This window comes from Salmo salar, chromosome 01 (genome assembly GCF_965601325.2).
Source record: "Salmo salar chromosome 01, fSalSal1, whole genome shotgun sequence".
Lineage (NCBI taxonomy): Eukaryota > Metazoa > Chordata > Actinopteri > Salmoniformes > Salmonidae > Salmo > Salmo salar.
The window spans coordinates 48758834-48780268 of NC_138291.1; the positions used below are offsets into that span (position 1 = coordinate 48758834).

The window sequence follows — 21435 nt, forward strand, 5'->3', positions numbered from 1 at the left end:
TGAGAGGGATGAGGTAAAAGGAACGGCAAATAAGTCTGACTGCACAACCGATTGGCAAACGTATTGCAAATTGAGACATCATGTGACTAAATTGAATAAAAAGAAGAAGATAAATGACATAAAGAATGATAGTAAAAAGCTTTGGAGCACCTTAACCCTTTGATGCGTACAATCACGTATATTTGTGATCATTGTTGAGTGGTCCCTGCAGCGTACGATCTCAAATATGTGATTGGAACAGTAGCCACAGAACATATGACGCAACAAACGCGTCTAAACAGCATTGTTGTCTGAACAGCATCTAAATATTTTTTTTGTACTGATGGAAAATAAAGGTCTTAAACTTTATTCCTCAATTTGACCTTTTATTGTAAAAGATAAATGCAAACTTCATCATCAATGCATCACACGGAACACATCCACAGCCAAACTCATTCCATGAACCAGTCAAATAACAGGTTGTGCTGACAAAAAACAAAACATAGGTTAACCTGTTATGGCTAGGGGGCAGTATTTTCACGGCTGGATAAAAAACGTACTCGATTTAATCTGGTTACTACTCCTGCCCAGTAACTAGAATATGCATATAATTATTGGCTTTGGATAGAAAACACCCTAAAGTTTCTAAAACTGTTTGAATGGTGTCTGTGAGTATAACAGAACTCATATGGCAGGCAAAAACCTGAGAAGATTTCATGCAGGAAGTGGCCTGTCTGACAAGGTGTCGTTCTTCTTGTCTCTGTTTATTGAAGAGTGAGGATCTTAGCTGTCCCGTGACACTTCCTATGGCTGCCATAGGTTCTCAGAAGGCGGCAAAATGCTGGATCGTGGCTTTGCAGGCTCTGGCTGAAACAAAGTAGCGCGTTTGGGTAGTGGCTGGTTACAGTACTGTGAGACTCAGGCTCGTGCCCGCATCGACCGAAAGCTTTGTTTTCTTTCCTCTGTTTAGCTAAATGGACATTCCCGGTCGGAATATTATCGCTTTTTTACGAGAAAAATGGCATAAAAATGGATTTTAAACAGCGGTTGACATGCTTCGAAGTACGGTAATGGAATATTTAGATTTTTTTTGTCACGAATTGCGCCATGCGCACGACCCTTCTTTACCATTCGGATAGTGTCTAGGACGCACGAACAAAACACCGCTATTCGGATATAACGATGGATTATTTTGGACCAAACCAACATTTGTTATTGAAGTAGCAGTCCTGGGAGTGCATTCTGACGAAGACAACAAAAGGTAATCAAACTTTTATAATAGTAAATCTGATATTGGTGAGTGCTAAACTTGCCGGGTGTCTAAATAGCTAGCCCATGATGCCTGGGCTATGTACTTAGAATATTGCAAAATGTGCTTTCACCAAAAAGCTATTTTAAAATCGGACATATCGAGTGCATAGAGGAGTTCTGTATCTATAATTCTTAAAATGATTGTTATGCTTTTTGTGAACGTTTATCATGAGTAATTTAGTAAATTGTTAGCAAATTCCCCGGAAGTTTGCGGGGGGTATGCTAGTTCTGAACGTCACATGCTAATGTAAAAAGCTGTTTTTTGATATAAATATGAACTTGATTGAACAAAACATGCATGTATTGTATAACATAATGTCCTAGGTGTGTCATCTGATGAAGATCATCAAAGGTTAGTGCTGCATTTAGCTGTCTTCTGGGTTTTTGTGACATTATATGCTAGCTTGAAAAATGGGTGTCTGATTATTTCTGGCTTGGTACTCTGCTGACATAATCTAATGTTTTGCTTTCGCTGTAAAGCCTTTTTGAAATCGGACAGTGTGGTTAGATAAAGGAGAGTCTTATCTTTAAAATGCTGTGAAATAGTCATATGTTTGAAAAATTGAAGTTTTTGTATTTTTGAGGAATTTGTAATTCGCGCCACGCCTATCATTGGATATTGGAGCAGGTGTTCCGCTAGCGGAACGTCTAGATGTAAGAGGTTTTAACGACCAAACAGCTAGACTTGTTTATAATGTACCATATCTCTTCTGGAGCTCTGTCAGCGTGACCATTGGGTTCTTGGTCACCTCCCTGACCAAGGCCCTTCTCCCCCGATTGCTCAGTTTGGCCGGGTAACCAGCTCTAGGAAGAGTCTTGGTGGTTCCAAACTTCTTCCAATGATGGAGGCCACTGTGTTCTTGGGGACCTTCAATGCCGCAGAAATGATTTGGTACCCTTTCCCAGATCTGTGCCTCGACACAATCCTGTCTTGGAGCTCTACGGACAATTCCTTTGACCTCATGGCTTGGTTTTTGCTCTGACATCCACTGTCAACTGTGGGACCTTATATAGACATTTCTGTCGTATTTACTGTAGAGTTTTGGCAGTCTGTAGTATACCCTAGCATTTACAATAGTGTTCTACAGTATACTACAGAATTCTATAGTAAGTACTACACATGATTGAGGTATACTACAGTGTGTAGTATAGCATTCTACAGTATACTACAGTTTACTATAGTAAGTACACACACACACTTTATCAATAACCAAATGTCGATAATAGCTAAGGGTCATGGTGAAAAACAAGTTATTTACCCTGTTCTTGCCAACCTGCTGTGACCCTGAAGTCGCCTGGTGAGTCTCTGTTAGAGGAGAAAGCAGACAGAGGAGAAAGCAGACAGACAACTCTCTCTGACATCACCAGCCCGTAGGGTGGTAGCCTGGTGGAGAGAGGGCGGTGGAAAGCATGGCCCAACCCTGTAGTGAGTCAGGCATTACTGGCATTGGCACTGACATAGTTAAATCAAAGCAGTTGTGGTTTGGGTCTTGGCAGAGATCATATCACCAGAGAACAATTATTTCTGTCTCAATAATGGACATATCATTGAACCCGTGTCATAGCTTTTGTAAGTTACTTTTAAACTTTTTAATAAAGTGTTGTATTATAAGTCTGTGAGGGATATTTTGACCTGTGCTATTTCTCCCTCTGCCAGGCACCAAGGCTACCCAAGGCGGGAGAGACCATCCGTGGTCACAAGAGTCATCTCTTCAGTAGGTCCTATGATTGAGTGTAGTCTGGCCCAGGAGTGTGAAGGTGAACGGAAAGGCACTGGAGCAACGAACTGCCCTTGCTGTCTCTGCCTAGCCGGTTCCCCTCTCTCCACTGGGATTCTCTGCCTCTAACCCTATTACAGGGGCCAAGTCACTGGCTTACTGGTGCTCTTCCATGCCGTCCCTAGGAGGGGTGAGTCACTTGAGTGGGTTGAGTCACTGACGTGGTCTTCCTGTCTGGGTTGTCGCCCCCCCATGGGTTGTGCCGTAGCGGAGATCTTTGTAGGCTATACTCAGCCTTGTCTCAGGATGGTAAGTTGGTGGTTAAAGATATCACTCTAGTGGTGTGGAGGCTGTGCTTTGGCAAAGTGGGTGGGGTTATATACTGCCTGTTTGGCCCTGTCCGGGGGTATCATCGGATGGGGCCACAGTGTCTCCTGACCCCTCCTGTCTCAGCCTCCAGTATTTATGCTGCAGTAGTTTATGTGTCGGGGGGCCAGGGTCAGTCTGTTATATCTGGAGTATTTCTCCAGTATGCTCTCTCTAATTCTTTCTTTCTTTCTCTCTCTCGGGGGACCTGGGCACTAGGACCATGCCTCAGGACTACCTGGCATGATGACTCCTTGCTGTCCCCAGTCCACCTGGCCGTGCTGCTGCTCCAGTTTCAACTGTTCTGCCTGCGGCTATGGAACCCTGACCTGTTCACCGGACGTGCTACCTGTCCTAGACCTGCTGTTTTCAAGTCTCTAAAGACAGCAGGAGCGGTAGAGATACTCTCATTGATCCGCTATGAAAAGCCAACTGACATTTACTCCTGAGGTGCTGACCTGTTGCACCCTCGACAACTACTGTAATTATTATTATTTGAGCATGCCGGCCATTTATGAACATTTGAACATCTTGGCCATGTTCTGTTATAATCTCCACCCGGCACAGCCAGAAGAGGACTGGCCACCCCTCACAGCCTGGTTCCTCTCTAGGTTTCGGCCTTTCTAGGGAGTTGTTCCTAGCCACCGTGCTTCTACACCTGCATTGCTTGCTGTTTGGGGTTTTTGGCTGGGTTTCTGACAAGTTCTTCATCGGTTTCAGAGGCATAGGGTCAAACCAGTGTATTCTGGCAGCTAGAATAGAAGCCGAAACTGCCATGGTATGCAAGGTATGACACTGTGATAGTCTCTCTCTCTCTCTCTCTCTCTCTCTCTCTCTCTCTCCTCTCTCTCTCTCTCTCTCTCTCTCTCTCTCTCTCTCTCTCTCTCTCTCTCTCTCTCTCTCTCTCTCTCTCTCTCTCTCTCTCTCTCTCTCTCTCTCTCTCTCTCTATATATATATATATATATATATATATATATATATATAGAGAGAGAGTGGGGGAAAAAAGTATTTGATCCCCTGCTGATTTTGTACGTTTGCCCACTGACAAAGAAAGGATCCGTATAGACTGATCATTTCTTTGTAAGTGGGCAAACGTACAAAATCAGCAGGGGATCAAATACTTAAAAAAAAAAATATATATATATATATATATATATATATAAGCATTCCGCAGTAAGGTCTACACCTGTTGTATTCGGCGCATGTGACAAATACAATTTGAAATGTATCTACTTACCTACCAACCAGTCGATTACTATTTTACCTTAGTCATGCCGACCTCCTCTCACCCCACCTGTCAACGCCCTGGCCCTCATTCTCTCTTGATCTTTACCATTACACACAGATAACACACACCCAAACACCACTCTCCTTCAAACACCCATTATTCCCATACATCCAACCCAAGGTTTCTAATCAGCTAGGCACAGCACAGCATGAAAAACTTTCACCAAAGTAGCTGAAGCCCCACCTCTGTAAAGAACAAAGGGCCAGATCGATATGCAAGTACAACGCAAGAGCGGCTCTCCAGGCATGGGCACAGCCCAAAACTAGATGCCTAGGCTTTTAAGAAACATCGAAGGAGGAAGGCCGCACTTCAAACAAAAAGGGGGCCAAGGCTGCCACTGTAGTGCTACTACCGCTGCATACTACACATCATAGGCAGTTAGGGCACAGATGCCTCTTTGGCTTCTTGTTTGAAAGCGTAGGATAAAAGTGGGGAGCCTGAGGGCGAGGTGGGGACCCCGTTGATGCCCCCCGAGTGAGTTTATGATGTGGACATCCCAGAGCGGATGGAGGGAAGTGGGGAGGATGAGGGAGGAGAGGTGGACATGAGGAGGCGTCGGACGGGTGGGATCGTCATATCTTGAAGGCTTGGCGCAATGGCCATGTGTGTGTGTGTGTTTGTGTGTGTCGATATGTGTGTGTGTGTGTGTGTGTATGTGTGTGTGTGCATGTGTTTGTGTTGAGTGACGGCACTTTGCCAGTATGCCAGCGGGGTACAAGAAAATACAACCAATTCTGTTGATTTCTCATGTATGGCTTAGATCAGTGTTTTCAAAGTTTCATCATGACATTTTTCTTTCAGGTTGGCAAAGACTTTGGAGAAAACTAAATTCTGAATTTCAAGGACAATGGTGTATCCACAGGTTGGAACACCAAAACTTATTTCAAAACTAGCTTAAAACTGAACAGATAGACGTGATTTCATGGCATGCATCATCCCAGACCTTGATCGAAATAGTACGTTTTCTTATGCTTGGTTTAAAATTGAGGTTGCGCAGCATAACTGAACCAATGGAATAGTCCCAAAAGTGTCAAACGATTAGAAATGAATGGTTACATTATATGTATTGAAATGCTTAATGTTTCTAATTTTTTTCTCCCTCTCTAGACTTTGTGGGGCAGATGGCTGACGCTGCCACTGGTTCTGCCTCTGTCATTGTCAACGATGCAGGTAAACAAGGGCAGTAGGCCCTGTTGGAATGTTATCCACCCCCCCCCAACAAATAACATACACACAATCACTCACTCATCGAATGTGCACGTACTTGGTTACACACTCAGACACACACATACTGTACATATGCTTTACTTAGGAGCATGATTCGTTGGATGTGTACTAACATACAAACAGACACACATAAACACACTAGGTGCATCTGAATGGGGAAAGGATTAGCAAGCACCACTCTACTACTTCCATATAAACCCTACTCACCACAGAGTGTAAAATTAGCTTGGGCTCTCTCTATATCTGCGTCTATGTCTGCAAATAGAACCAGGTGCTGATATGTGGGTGAGTGCACTGCTTGAGTGTGTGTGTGTGAATAGGCGTAAATCTGGAGAATCCTGCTGAGGTACACAGATAGAAACAGACACACATCCGATTGTTCTGGACCAAGTTCTGGTGGTCAAAAGATATGCTTAGCAAAAATAAAACTCTGCAAACTACAGAGCACTCTGTGCAATGTGTGCAAGACTAAGGAGCTGATTGTGGACTATAGGAAAAGGCGGGCCGAACAGGCCCCCATTAACATCGATGGGGCTGTAGTGGAGCGGGTCGAGAGTTTCAAGTTTCTTGGTGTCCACATCACCAACGAACTATCATGGTCCAAACATACCAAGACAGTCGTGAAGAGGGTACGACAAAACCTTTTCCCCCCCAGGAGACTGAAAAGATTTGGCATGGGTCCCCAGATCCTCAAAAGGTTCTACAGCTGCACCACCGAGAGCATCCTGACCGGTTGCATCACCGCCTGGTATGGCAACTGCTCGGCATCCGACCGTAAGGCGCTACAGAGGGTAGTGCGAACAGTCCTCTGTAGCTGCCATCCAGGACCTATAGAATAGGCATGTCAGAGGAAAGCCCATAAAATTGTCAGAGACTCCAGTCACCCAAGTTATAGACTGTTTTCTCTGCTACTGCAAGGCAAGCAGTACCGGAGCGCCAAGTCTAGGACCAAGAGGATCCTCAACTGCTTCTACCCCCAAGCCATAAGACTGCTGAACAACTAATAAAATCGCCACCGGACAATTTACATTGACCCCCCTCCCTTTTGTACACTGCTGCTACTCGTTGTTATTATCTATGCATAGTCACTTCATCCCCACCTACATGTACAAATAACCTCAACTAATCTGTACCCCCGCACACTAACTCGGTACCGATGCCCCCTGTAGAAAACCTCCTTATTGTTATTGTTATTGTGTTACTTTTTTATTTTAGTCTACTTGGTAAATATTTTCTTAACACTTCTTGAACTGCACTGTTGGTTAAGGGCTTGTAAGTAAACATTTCACGGTAAAGTCTACACTTTTTTTATTCGGCGCATGTGACAAATAACGTTTGATTTGATTTTTATAATGCTACCAAGTGTGATATAGCCTATTAAGCTAGCTAGAAGACAATGTATTGATCCTCATGTCCTAATTAGGTCTCCATACAAAGACAAAAAAGCAGTAAACAGGTAGCACATGGAGTAATTGTGTGTAGGAAGATGTTTGACTATGATCTTTTAGCAACTGCTTCCAGGCCTGCTAAGACGTTTAAATAGAAATAGTTATGTCTAGAACTGGGGATGATCCAGAATCAGTCAGTATGGCAGAAAATAGGCTAACAAATGGAATCAGTTGGCATGGAAGAAAGTACACTAACCAATGCATGTGGGCACCAACAGATTTGAACGAGGTTGAATAGATAAAGATTCTCGTTGAAAACAATGGTCTATGGTCATTTCCGTTCGAACTGAATCCAGGAAATGTATTTATTTTGTGGATACAGATGCAGATATAAAGGGAGTCCTGGCTAATTTTACAATATACGCAGAGAAGACACAAACAGAAACACACATACATATGTTGTCGTATGCAAGGGCGAGTGAGCTTTCTGCCCCGTCATCATCTTTCCATTGGGCCACTTCCAGTTGTGTCACGTCCGCAGGGGAGATCGCCATTGTGATTGTGGCCGGCGCCAACCTGCTGGTGGTTGGCAAGGATCTGTGGCGGGCCCTGTCAGCCCTGATCCATGCCAAGGTGCTGGTGTGCCAGCTGGAAGTCAGCCCGAACACCTCCCGGCAGGCCCAGCTCCTGGCCCAGGTCAGTCTGGACGTCTGTCTTCGTACTATCTAAGTCTGTTTGTCTGTCTGTCTGTCTTGGAAAACAACGGTACATCTGGATGTAGGCCACGACGCTCTATCATCATTAGCACCCCGATCTATTCTTGGACTGTGTCGGGGTCACACAGACATCTGGGGAGTTGGGACATCCAGGAACATCTGGCCCTGGTGTCAGAGGCCCGTTATTAGTAACCATCACCAGCATGCCGTAACAGGCACTCAACCACAGATGGGCAATCTGGGCAACCCATATGGCACCGCACGCCATCTCAGACATGCCACCCCTGATATCATACACCTCTGCATGGATTATGCCAATCAGCCAATAAACTCCCTCTACCAAGGCGCTAATTGGCATCACTGCATGGAGCGAAAGGAGCCACTGTGAAGTGATAGTGATGATTGCAGTGCTAGTGGATTACGTGAATGTCCCCCCTCCCACCCGGTGGGCTCGCTGCTGCCGGGCTTACGCATATGACACCTCGGGAAATTTCCTCAAGGATGAAAAGTTAAACAGATATGTAGAAATAACTCTCCATGGTTGCGGTCCTGCTTCTTGCTTTTTCATTATCTAAACTTGGTGTAGCTTCAAATATAATCACTGAAATAATTCTTCAAAGATTGAATAATTTTGTAAGATATTTATGTATGGATTTACTGTGTACAGTATGTACTATACAGCCCAATGGGATTGCTTTCATTGTGACGCACTGTTTTGATAAAAAAATCATACGCTGAATATGTATTTCTTTTTTTGCCTGTGTGTCCTTTTCCACCAACAAATTAATATGTTGTTTATTCTCCATCTCTCCATCTCTGTCTCTATATCCTTTCACTCTACCTCATTAGAAAGATGGGGGCAATTAGATGAACCTGTAAGGGGTAATGCATCCATCCAAAGCGCTTTCTCTTACTATCTCTCTCCCTTTTTTTTTCTTTTTTTCTAACTCTTACCTTCTCTCTCTCTCTCTCCCTATTTCACTCTCTCTTTCCCTCTGCTTCTATCTCTCTCCATCTCTCTTTCTTTTCTGCTATCTGTTCAAGAAGCAACTTTGCTATTTTCTTACCAGACACAATTAGAGCCTATTATTAAACCCTCTCCAAACACCCCCAGTGACCTGTGTGTGTGTGTGTGTGTGTGTGTGTGTGTGTGTGTGTGTGTGTGTGTGTGTGTGTGTGTGTGTGTGTGTGTGTGTGTGTGTGTGTTAGAGACTGTGTAACGTCTGCTTCCAACTCACACTCTCAAACACATAGATCCCTGAACGCAGCTCACTCTCCAGATCCCAATCACCTGAATTCTGATCACTTGTTCACACACCTGTATGTCATTATCACACAATATTTAGTTCAGTTATTTGCACCCCATCATTGAGAGGTGTTGTTTGTTTTGTGACACTTCTATCCGGAGCGCTGTTTTTTTCCCCCGTAATTTAATCCTCCTGTGTATGATAGTTTTGGCCTGCCTCACAAACGATGCCTTTTGCCTATTCCCTGCCTGTACTTTAGCCTATTGGATTTCCTGTTATCAATTTACTGCCTGATCTACCAGACAACGTTACTAGCCTTTTCCCTGCCTGTACTGTTGCCTTTTTGGACACCCTGTGTATGACCTTCTGCCTGTCCCTGGACCCAGCTACCTGTCTCCTCCTGTGGTCCTTTACCAATAAACACCTACTGCGCACTGCACTTGAAACCAGCTCTTCTGTCTCCCATTGTGTACACATACAGACTGTGCTTACAGTATTTCTCTCTTTCAGCCCCGATCCCTCCTTTTTCTCTACTTCTCTCATTCTCCTCTTCTGCCTCTTTGAAACACCTGCCTTCTCTTTCTTTCTCTATCACTTTCTCCATCCCTACATTTCTGTCTCTCATCATTACAGTTTTCAAAAACTCTGCTCTGTGTGTGTGTGGTGTGTGTGTGTGTGCATGCAAATACATTGGAGGATGGCAATTACAAATACACGCAGCTCAGCCAACCCGACAGACCAAAAGACCCAGGTTGTGTTGCAAATGGGATCCTATTCCCAATATAGTGCACTACTTTTGACCACGGCTCACACTGTTAAAAATTACTTTTTGGATCAACCCCAAAGAAATACTTCAACTTACTTTTTACAGAAGACCTTCACATTTAGTAACTGCAATATCATAACCAAGCTATGGATAACTTAACTTAGAAACCTTATCAGGCTCTTTAGTATCACATGCAATTATGCAAGTACTGTATCATTACAGATACTGACAGTGTACAAGTTCCAGCTTGAAAAACAAATACAATAGGCCACATTAACTGGAATGTCACTCTTACAAGTGGGCAAAAAGCACTAACTGAAATCCACGCCCCCAATAAGCCACTCTTCAGATAGGCTGACGCCTACTACACTGCCTCCACTGCTATTCAATGCTCATGAGCATGAGGTGTTGAAAGCAATTCAGAAGCTTTCATTCAATATAAAAAAATCTGACAAATAGAATAGAATAGGTTGAATGAACCAAAGCGGAATTTTCTATCATTCTAATCAGTAAAAACACATCACATGAACAACTGCGCCATCCCACTTTTTACAGTGCATAGGGAATAGGGTGCCATTTAGAATGCACATCCAGACTCACAACACCTCCAGACATGACTCAGAACATGTACATCTCTTATAGATGTTACCAAAACATCTGCCACAACAGATGTGCCTCTAACCCACCCTCTCTCTTCACATCTACTACAGCTGTTCTCCACAACACCGGGAGTGAAAAATGGCTGACTGATGACTATTAGCTAACAGCTAAGTATTTAGCACTGTGTCTGGCGCTTACAGTTGAAGTAGGAAGTTTACTTACACCTTAGCCAGATACATTTAAACTCAGTTTTTCACAATTCCTGACATTTAATCCTAGTAAAAATTCCCTGTTTTAGGTCAGTTCGGATCACCACTTTATTTTAAGAATGTGAAATGTCAGAATAATAGTAGAGAGAATGATTTATTTCAGCTTTTATTTATTTCATTGCATTCCCAGTGGGTCAGAAGTTTACATACACTCAATTAGTATTTAGTAGCATTGCCTTTAAATTGTTTAACTTGGGTCAAATGCTTCGGATAGCCTTCCACAGGCTTCCCACAATAAGTTGGGTGAATTTTGGCCCAATCCTCCTGACAGAGCTGGTGTAACTGAGTCAGGTTTGAAAGGCCTCCTTGCTCGCACATGCTTTTTCAGTTCTGCCCACAAATTTTTGATGGGATTGCGGTCAGGGATTTGTGATGGCCACTCCAATACCTTGACTTTGTTGTCTTTAAGCCATTTTGCCACAACTTTGGAAGTATGCTTGGGGTCATTGTCCATTTGGAAGACCCATTTGTGACCAAGCTTTAACTTCCTGATTGATGTCTTGAGATGTTGCTTCAATATATTCACATCATTTTACTTCCTCATGATGCCATCTATTTTGTGAAGTGCACCACTCCCTCCTGCAATCAAAGCACCCCTACAACATGATGCTGCCACCCCCGTGCTTCACGGTTGGGATGTTGTTCTTCGGCTTCCCCCTTTTACCTCCAAACATAACGATGATCATTATGGCCAAACAGTTCTATTTTTGTTTCATCAGACCAGGGGACATTTCTCCAAAAAGTACGATCTTTGTCCCCATGTGCAGTTGCAAACCGTAGTCTGGCTTTTTTATGGCAGTTTTGGAGCAGTGGCTTCTTCCTTGCTGAGCGGCCCTTCAGGTTATGTCGATATAGGACTCGTTTTACTGTGGATATAGATACCTGTTTCCTCCAGCATCTTCACCAGGTACTTTGCTGTTGTTCTGGGATTGATTTGCACTTTCGCACCAAAGTACATTCATCTCTAGGAGACAGAACACGTCTCCTTCCTGAGCGGTATGACGGCTACGTGGTCCCATGGTGTTCATACTTGCGTACTATTGTTTGTACAGATGAACGTGGTACCTTCAGGCATTTGGAAATTGCTCCCAAGGATGAACCAGACTTGTGGAGGTCTACAATTTCTTTTCTGAGGTCTTGGCTGATTTCTTTTGATTTTCCCATAATGTCAAGCAAAGAGGCACTGAGTTTGAAGGTAGGCCTTGAAATACATCCACAGGTACACCTCCAATTAACTCAAATTATGTAAATTAGCCTATCAGAAGATTCTAAAGCCATGACATCATTTTCTGGAATTTTCCAAGCTGTTTAAAGGCAGAGTGAACTTAGTTTATGTAAACTTCTGACCCACTGGAAATGTGATGCAGTGAATTATAAGTGAAATAATCTGTCTGTTTACAATTGTTGGAAAAATTACTTGTGTCATGCACAAAGTAGATGTCCTAACTGACTTGCCAAAACTATAGTTTGTTAACAATATTTTTTTTTGGAGTGGTTGAAAAACGAGTTTTAATGACTCCAACCTAAGTGAATGTAAACTTCCGGCTTTGGGCCGAGTCATTGTCTCTTTATGGTTATGACTGACTGAGACATTAGGAACTTGTTGATTATTATGGGTCTGCCCTGCAGGGTTGGGGTCCTCCATTACCATTTAGTCAATTCTCAGGAATTATAGTGAAATTACAACGCAAATTTTCCTTTACTTCCTGATTTGATTTGCCTAGGTCCAGTATTACCATTATTTGTTACTGTCGTGACCTTGATTTGACTGAATTAGAATAGAGTTGACCCCAACCCTGCTGTAATGTCAAGTGTATTGGGCACACGTTATTGTTTGTGCAATTTTGTGCACTGTAGCTAATTCACAAGCATTGCTCTGGACTGTGGTTGAACATCCTCCTCTGGTGATGTGGTCGATGTGAACAGATGGCAGATGGTTCTCAAGATAGGGGTGAGGAAGAGGGTGATAGCGCTGGCCGTACAGCTGAACTGGCGGTGCCTCTTTAGTTTACACTGTTTTTCGATACACAAGCATAGATGAGAGAGACAAAGAGTGAGAGAAGGATGAGAGTGGGAGGAATTAGAGAAAGAGGGACCAGAGTACAGTATTTGAGATAGAGATTCAGAGAGAAAGGAAGGGCAAAGTCTAGAAAGAGGAGATAGACAAAAGACAGAGAGGGGGAGATAGAAAGAAAGAATGAGCTGAGAGATGGAAGTTAAGTTGAGACCCGCTGTGAAAGAGAAGAGGGGGCAGATATTGAGAGAGGGGAGAGAGAGGAAAGAGAGTTGTTTCTTTGATCCAGAAACTCCTTGGAAAGTGGAAGGAAGGTATGATCTGTATCATGTGTTTGTGTCTGTGTGTGTGACACGCTGTTTCCTATTTTACTTGAAAGAGGCCCCAGCATCCACCTCAGAGTGCGAGGTGGCCAAAGCCCTGAGCAAACCCACGCAGCTGCTCACTTACGCACACCCACACACATACACAATCACATACTCACACACAGATACAAAATAGGGTTTTATTTCACAGACATGCAAGAATACAAAAGGCCTTTAGAGTAAATATGCAGGGAGATATTTAGATTAGTCACATACACAGTTATTTTGTGCCAAATAGAAATGAATGGTAAATAATGTATTGTGTCATTTTAGAGTTACTTTAATTGTAAATAAGAAGAGAATATGTTTCTAAACCCTTCTACATTAATCTGAATGCTATAATGATTACTGGTAATCCTTAATAAATCCTGAGTAATGATGAGTGAGAAAGTTAGAGGCATAAATATCATACTCCCCCCAAAAATGCTAACCTCCCCTGTTATTGTAATGGTGAGAGGTCTTGGAGGAATGATATTTGTGCGTCTGTAACTTTCTCATTTATCATTATTCCCGATTCATTCAGGACTATCCGTAATCATGGTAGCAACCACATTAACGTAGAAGTGTTTAGAAACCAGTGGAGGCTGGTGGGTGGAGCTATAGGAGGATGGGCTCATTGTAATGACTGGAATGGAATTTTTGGAACGGATTCAAATGGGGTGTTGATATGGTTGTGGATATGGTTGATACCGTTTCATTCTATTCTTATTTACAATAAAAGTCCCTCTAAAATGACACAATACATTATTTACCATTAATTTCTATTTGGAACAACATTTTCTGAAACACAAGTTTTGAGACCAAATACTAAACTTTTGACTACTTTAATACACACACAGTGCCTTCAGAAAGTATTTATACCTCTTGATGTATTCCACATTTTTGGTTGCGTTACAGCCTGAATTCAAAATGGATTACATTTATATTGTTCCTCACCCATCTACACACAATACCCCATAAGGACAAAGTGAAACCATGTTTTTTGAAATATTTGCAAATGTATTGAAAATGAAATACAGAAGTATCTAAAAAATCTGGAATAAATCAAGGCTATATCAATACTATCTGAAGGCACTGTATAAGTGCATTTGTCCCAATTCTTTTGGTCCCCTAAAATGGGGGGATGATGTAGTAAAAGTGCTGTAATTTCTAAACGGTTCACCCGATTTGGATGAAAATACCCTCAAATTAAAGCTAATTAATTATCGTTCAAATCCAATGTGCTGGGGTAGATCCCCCCCCCCCCCCCCTCTCTCTCAAAAAAGGTCACAGTCCCAATACTTTTGGAGTTCACTGCATGTACATCCACACACACACATACACAGAATAACATGATGTTGGATAAAAAATATGTAGGTTTAAGTGTCATGAATATGCACTGTGTAGACTGGGATACAACACATACACTGAGAATAACCACCTCAAAAACACGCACAGGGTTACAAATTAAATTGTATTTGTCACATGCTTCATAAACAACAGTGAAATTCTTTCTTACGGATCCTAGTTTTCCAACAATGCAGATTTAAAGATAAAGATATAAAATAAAAATAGAAATAGTGACACGAGGCATAAATACACAGTTAATAACAATAACGAGTAAAAATAACATGACTACATACAGCTCACCCTTCCACTGATGCTTTCCCAAACACACATGCACGCATAGGTTTACACCTTGTACATAGAGGAATATACGCACACACGCAAGAACAGAGCATGTGTAAGGCCACCTCTCTGGGCACTGCTGTTTTTTCTTGTCCAGGAAATTCTAATTTGATATTTAAAAGGGCTGCTTTTTATAGCATTCATCCACTTAAGCTTTGCCTGCAGAGTGAACCCCATGGAAGCCATTGTACCCACTGAAAGAGAAATCAACGAGTTTCTGATTGGCATATAGTTGTAAAGGGAAAGTCTGTGTCGTCAGAAATTGTGGAAATTAGTAATAATGTAATTTTTGCCATTTATAGCTGATAAGTATGTGATTTTTGTTTATGAATCGAGATATTAGTTTTGATATATATCTGAATATACAATATAGGTTTAAAAGGGACTATTTACTATGTTTAACTCGAATTGTTGCTGATTGTCCAATAGGGAGGGATTTTCCCAGCAGGAAATGCTTAGCTTGTATACTGATTGTAAAAAGGAGTTTTCTAGATGTCTTTTTAGCAACCAGAAAAAATACTAACTGGTTCTCTGACTGGATAAGAGTCAAAATATGTATTTCCCAAATGTCTTGATGTCATCATAATAAAAGACCGGGTTGTAATCTTGTACAACCAGGAAACCAGTTTACAACATATAAATTACGTAATTCGGATTTTGTCCACTTGGTTGGATCAACATTGGTGTGTGCTGTAAGCTTTTTTTTATACCAACATATTTCCGTAAACACTAGCTTTCTCTTATGCCCTTTATCAAACTCAGTGAATGGAGTTGTTCAGTTGTTCCATTGTTTCAGCATTCTGCAGTGGAATGGATTGTTCTCTGGTAGCATTTACCTGATATGTACTGTACCGTTTGAGTAGGATACAGTGCCTTTGGAAAATATTCACATTTTGTTACATTATAGCCTTATTCTAAAATGGATTTTAAAAACAATACCCCATAATGAAAAAGCAAAGACAGTTTATTTTATTTTAGCAAACGCATTAAATATAAAAAACAAATACCTTATTTACATAAGTATTCAGATCCTTTGCTATGAGACTCGAAATTGAGCTCAGGTGCATCCTGTTTCCATTGATCATCCTTGAGATGTTTCTACAACTTGATTGGAGTCCACCTGATGTAAATTCAATTGATTGGACATGATTTGGAAAGGCACACACCTGTCTATATAAGGTCTCAGTTGACAGTGCATGTCAGAGCAAAAACCAAGTAATGAGGTCGAAGGAATTGTCCGTAAAGCTATGAGACAGGATTGTGTTGAGGCACAGATATGGGGAAGGGTACCAAAACATTTCTGCAGCATTGAAGGTCCCCAAGAACACAGTGGCCTCCATCATTCTTAAATGGAAGAAGTTTGGAACCACCAAGACTCTTCCTAGAGTTGCCTGCCCGGCCAAACTAGGCAATCGGGGGAGAATGGCCTTGGTTAGGGAGGTGACCAAAAACCCAGTGGTCAGTCTGACAGAGCTCTAAAGTTCCTCTGTGGAGATGGGAGAACCTTCCAGAAGGACAACCATCTCTGTAGCACTCCACCAATCAGGCCTTTACGGTAGAAGCGCCAGACGGAAGCCACTCCTCAGTAAAAGAGACATGACAGCCCACTTGGAGTTTGCCAAAAGGCACCTAAAGACTCTCAGACCATGAAAGAAAATATTCTCTGGTCTAATGAAACCAAGATTGAACTCTTTGGCCTGAATGCCAAGCATCAGGTCTAGAGAGGAAACCTGTTACCATCTCTACGGTGAAGCAAGGTGGTGGCAGCATCATGACGTGGGGATGTTTTTCAGCGGCAGGGACTGGGAGACTAGTCAGGTCGAGGCAAAGATGAACGGAGCAAAGTACAGAGAGATCCTTGAGGAAAACCTGCTCAAGAGCACTCAGGATCTCAGACTGGGGCGATGGTTCACCTTCCAACAGGACAACAACCCTAAGCACACAGCCAAGGAGTGGCTTCGGGACAAGTCTCTGAATGTCCTTGAGTGGCCCTGCCAGTGCCCAGACTTGAACCCGATCGAACATCTCTGGAGAGACCTGAAAATAGCTGTGCAGCAACGCTCTCCATCTAACCTGACAAAGCTTGAGAGGATCTGCAGAGAAGAATGGAGAAACTCCCCAAATACAGGTGTGCCAAGCTTGTAGCGTCATATCCAAGAAGAGTGAGTAAAGGGTCTGAATACTTATGTAAATGTGATATTTCAGTTTCTTTTTTTTATATAAATTTGCAAAACTTTCAAAAAACCAGTTTTTGCTTTGTCATTATGGGTAGATTGATGAGGGAAACAATTTAATCAATTTTAAAATAAGGTTTTAACCTAACAAACTGTGGAAAAAGGGGTCTGAATACTTTCCAAAGGCACTGTATATATAGATACTGTTTCCTATATCTTACAGTGAAGACCAATTTCAACCCAGCGCCGGCCATTCCAGACTTGCATTCCGATTTCTACAGAGCCTCTGATGTGTTCTGCTGTAACGAATCAGAGGTGAAATAGACAATGTGAAGCAACACACACACACACACACACACACACACACACACACACACACACACACACACACACACACACACACACACACACACCTAATATGTAAAATAACTCACTTCCTTCCATACAATGTCAATTCAAATCAAATTATAATTCTTACATGCTTCGTAAACAACAGGTGTAGACTAACAGTGAAATGATTACTTATGGGCCCTTACCAACAATGCAGAATACCCCCCACCCCTCAAAAAATAAATAGAATAATAATATAAAAAATATTAACACAATAAATACATTTCAGCACCTATGTGCCTGAGGCGCTGTGGCGAGCGCTGAAGCCTGCAGTTAAAAAACAAACCCAGCCCCCCTTCCTCACCTCCTTCACAACCATTCTATTGTATCTTCAGGGTCACGGCCCCGCACATCAATAGCATAGCAGCTGCCTCACAAGTAAGTAACCCCTTTTGGCTTGAATGGAAAAGATGATTCCCTACCTGCCTCCATTTCTCCCCTCCCTCCTTTACAGTAAAGGGTGTTATGGAGCCACCTTAGCCTCACACCTCCACTGTCAGAGATGACAGATAGGGGTTGGGAATGATGGGAAACAGGGCAGATGTGTTGAGAGTGAGTCAGATTCACCCGTCGGGTAACACAGATGAGTTTGCCCAGAAACGTCTCTTAGAGGGACTTTGATGTGGTCGGTTGGGGAGGGGGTGGCTTTGCAGGTGGGGTCTTTAAAGAGTGAGTTGAAGATGGAGTCGACTGTCAGTCTTTTTCTCTTGTAAGTTTGAGTGTAAGACACACACACACTTCTTGCTTTCATCCTCTCACCGCTACTCATCTTTCAGTCAAGGCAGTGAAATGATTCACCCGCCCAGAGCACACACACACACACACAAACACCCTGATCCTCTGGGCTCCTCCGATGAATACGGAGAAGACAGATAGCTCTTTTTCTTATTTGGCAGCCGACCAGAACTGGGTGGCACCAGAGACTATGAGCACTGATAATATACTGTGTGTAGTTTATTTTTCAACTATCAATTGTGGGCTTTGAAGCCTCCTAGATGAAGTGAAAGCCTCCATTTGTGCTTAGTGTTTGTGGTAGTGGTGCCCTGACCCCCACAGAGAGGTGAGCTAGCTGAGCTCACTGTCTGGGCAGGTGTGGATGGTTGACAGATAAGATGGACGTCCACTCCTTTTCTTAAATCCCTATCTTGCTTGTGTGTGTGGTCTCCCAGTGCCATGCTGAATCTGGAAGAGGGTTGAAGGATGACAAAGTGCAAACATTCTTTGATCCACAGCCCACATAGTATGTTGCCCTGTTTATAGTGATGGGAATTAGCACCACTGTCCATTAAGGACCTCACACTGACTAGCTGCCGTATAACAGAATGGAACCGGGGTAGCTGGATTGTTATACATCCCAAAGAATGATTGAGAAATAAAGGGCCGTATGTCCAGTAAATATCCGTATCTCTTTCTGCTCTATCTAGTGTCTGTCAGCTCCTGGTAGAAGTTGCCCTCAGTCACAGATCAGTGAGAACAATATAAAACTGAACTAATACGGATATATAAAGTGTTTTTGCAAGTGATCGAAGTGCTTTAGGCTTACATTGTAGGGATAACTAATCTCATCCATCACCATTGTGTTGCACCCACCTGGGCGAAGCACACCCAAATACTCACCATACATCGATTATCACTTAGAGGTGGGTCAGAAGCCAGAAGGTTGCTGCTTCAAATCCTAGGCCACACATAATTTCCATGGTGGTCTCCACAGGCAGAGCTGCTGACTGGGGCGGATGTGGCGAGTATAGTGGATGTCGGTTGGGCTGGACAGGAGCCTGGGCTCCCGGGACTGCGTGGTGCTGTCGGCACAAGAGCCCTCGTCTCTGTCGATCCGAGTCCCCACTAAGCCAGTGACAACTGTGGATACCATGGTAAAAATATCCTTAAGGTCTTAATATCACAGTTTCCTGTTCCTAGGTAACCACGGGGGTGCAGATTTTTGCTCTTGCACAGCACTAACTGTGTGGCTGACACAAAGGGTACAGAGCTGGCTGTGGATATGTTCGCCCCAGCAATAAACATTGGCATACTGTCAAATGTCAACCATTTACCACAAGCATGAAAAAAATACTACAGTTCTTACTATAGAATTCTGTTGTAAACAGTAGAATACTATACTACACACTGTAGTACCCCTTGATCATGTGTTATACTTACTATAGAATGTTGTAGTATACTGTAGAATACTATAGTAAATACCACAGTAATGTCTGCAAAAACACTACACTTTTTCAACTATAGTAAATACTACAGTATTTCATTTGCATATAGCCTGACTATTCCCCTCCCACATATCCCAATTTATGCCACCCATTAGTGAGAAACCTACATGCCAAGTACAGACCATATTGTGTTTCATACAGGTTATAGAAATTAGCAGAGGCTCTGAACTATCCATTCAGGCCCCCAGTCCTACTACCTACCGGTTGTCACAGTATCCACAGAAGGAGGCGCCCCTCCTCGGTCGGGCGGCGCTCGGCGGTCGTCGTCGCCGGTCTACTAGCTGCCACCGATCTACTAGCTGCCACCGATCTATGTTTCTGTGTTCTTTGGTTTTTGTCTGTCTAGTTCTGCACCTGTTCCTTGTCTGTCATTAGTGGGGGGGTATTTAGTTTGTTCCTTTGTGTTCTTTGTTCGTACGAGATTGTTTGTATGTCATGGGGCAGTTAGGAGTTTACGCTGCTTCTGATTTTCAGCTTGGTACTATTTATATTGTATTGCCGGGCTGCGCCCCGTGCGTTATCGTTTGTGGAAACGTATTCTCTCTTTTTGGGTGTTGTGCCTTTTTGACCACCTTTGTTACGGTGACAATAAAACTTCGGCACTACTGGACCTCAGTCTCCTGCTTTTGACTCTGCCCCCTTTTCCCTTCCCTTAAGGAAACGTGACACCGGTTATGGAAAATGTGCTCTTTTAGTGTTTCTCCAGTAGGTTTCCTCAAGGAGAAAACATCCAGTTCTATGTCAAAGATAATAAATCAAAAACACTATAGTAAATACTACAGCAAAGTCTGAAAACAAATCGAATAAAATGTACAATCCGCAAAAACGCTACAGTATATACTACAGTTCTTTTACTACAGTATTTATACTATAGTTAACTGTAAACACTACAGTAAATATTACAGTATTTACATATTTTTTTTACTTTAGTCCGCAAAACTATTGCAGAGAATACTACAGTATTCATACCATATTATAAACCGGGTCGTTTGAATATTGGATGGTGATTGGCTAAAACAGCATTCAGCCGTGTGTATGTGAGACCGTATAGCATGTGTTACGTGGAGTGGAACAGGGAAACCCAAGAGCAGACTCAGACGAGGAGACTGGGATGAAGTAACCAAGGTATTTATTGAAACACAGGGGAGAGATGGAGTGCAGGCCAGGGGAAGCTTGGGCGGGTTGCAGGAAACCAGGTGCAGAAGCTGAGACTGTAGCGAGAGGGGTTGGGACAGGGTAGCAGGTCTGGAGGGGAATCCATGGGAGCAGTAGAGTGGGGAAACCAGGGCAGAGTAGCAGGATGAGGAGACGTGGGACTGGAGACAGGGACCAGTCAGAACTGTAGCAGAGAAAAAAAACGTGTCAGGCAAGGAAAACAGGCACAACAGGATAACAGGATCTAAATAGTAACAAACGGCTAGAAACGTAAACTGACTGAGCAGAGATTACGATCTGGCAGTGTGGAAGTGGCATGACTGAGTATTGTAGAGGTCTTGATTATGGAACAGGTTGCAGCTGGTGGGGATCTGTTCTGACTTCAGCACACCTGTCTTCGCCCACACAATCACACACACAGAGAGAGGGGGAGTGGGAGAGGGAGTGGTGGCAGGTCAAGGAGACACAGGATGAGCAGTAGAGGGCGTGGCAGGAGCAGATGTAACACCATGACTATGAAGTTTAGGCTTTTCACCATGCTAAAATGGCTATGTCAACAACAGTTCAACAT

The 21435-nt window shown here is 42.9% G+C and overlaps 1 pseudogene; it reads left to right on the plus strand.

Moving 5' to 3' along the window:
• The window catches only part of LOC106602852 (ribokinase-like), a 40621-nt pseudogene extending 21288 nt beyond the window's left edge, over positions 1–19333 (plus strand).
• The last annotated feature ends 2102 nt before the right edge of the window (positions 19334–21435 follow it).